This window comes from Cebus imitator, unplaced genomic scaffold (assembly GCF_001604975.1).
Source record: "Cebus imitator isolate Cc_AM_T3 unplaced genomic scaffold, Cebus_imitator-1.0 Scaffold1241, whole genome shotgun sequence".
Classification (NCBI taxonomy): domain Eukaryota; kingdom Metazoa; phylum Chordata; class Mammalia; order Primates; family Cebidae; genus Cebus; species Cebus imitator.
In genome coordinates, this window is record NW_016108556.1 from 1 (window position 1) to 1,122 (window position 1,122).

At 53.6% G+C, this 1,122-nt stretch overlaps 1 pseudogene; it reads right to left on the reverse strand.

Annotated features, from left to right (window-relative positions):
• Positions 1 to 201: 201 nt before the first annotated feature.
• Positions 202 to 1,122, reverse strand: part of LOC108298935 — a 6,029-nt pseudogene continuing 5,108 nt past the window's right edge.

A 1,122-nucleotide genomic window follows, 5' to 3' on the forward strand; every position in this document is an offset into this window, starting at 1 on the left:
CTTGCTCCATACCTCCACCTCCCACCCCATAATATTAGAGAAGGTACTTAGTCAGACAAAATGATGCAACTTGATTTTATTAGGACAGGGCTGGTGGACACTAGAGTGCCACATTTCGGGGCCAGGAGAGGCACTGGGGAGGGGTCTAAGGGGCGCCACCTGGCTGCAGGAAGGCACAGTGGCCATCCACAGCACGGCACTTCACAATGAACAGGAATTTTGTAAGCTCTGTCATGTCATTCCGGAAGCAGTAGAGCAGCTTGTAGTTCTTGAGCAGTGCGTCATCCTGCAAGTTGATGTCATAAATGCCGTGGGCCTGCCTGGAGATCTCCCCAGTCTGGGGGCTGCCATCTTGCTGCCTCTGCAAAATGAAGGAAGAGAAGGAGAGGCCAAGCGCTTGGACACTGTTCCCTTCCTCTCTCTCATTCTTTCTCCTCCTTCCCCTCCAAGGCTCCAAGGTGTAGAGAAAGGGTTGGAGGATTCATGAGTGGAAATGAAGAATAAGCTGAGTTCTCCTGGGTCAGGGCCTGAGTGCTAAAAAGAGAGCAGCAGTGTTTCTTTCCCCCAGATCTGGAAGCCAGTGGGGACCCAGGATTGGAGACTCCTGGTGCCACCCTCACCCCCATCAGAGTTTCGATGACTTCCTCTAGGTCCTTCAGGTAGTCATAGATGAATCCGTCTAAGAAACTATGCAGTGGGTTGTCGCCAAAGGCACTGCTGAGGAACTGCACGGGATGGAGCCAGGACAGGATGAGCTGCTGGGACTTCCGGAGCAGCTCTAGGTTCTGCAGGGGAAAGACCGGCAGTGAGTGTGCTGCCCAGGGGCTCTGACCACAGGCCTCCCCCATCCCTGGCTGGTGGAGAGGGTGGCCACTCACAGATTTCTGCCGAGTTTCCTCGCTGTTAGTGGGTGTTGGGACAGGCGATGAGAAGCAAGGGGAGGTCCTGGCGATACGATGGAAGAGTTCATTCTTTTCCTTCCCTCTATGAGCTTCTTCCTAGGAGAAGGACCGCCCATCAATATCTATGCTGGTGACCAGCTCCCATTGTTCCTTTTCTGGGACCTCACTCAGTGTATGCTCATCTGCCTGCATCTTCGATTCAGAAAACAATCCTGAGCTC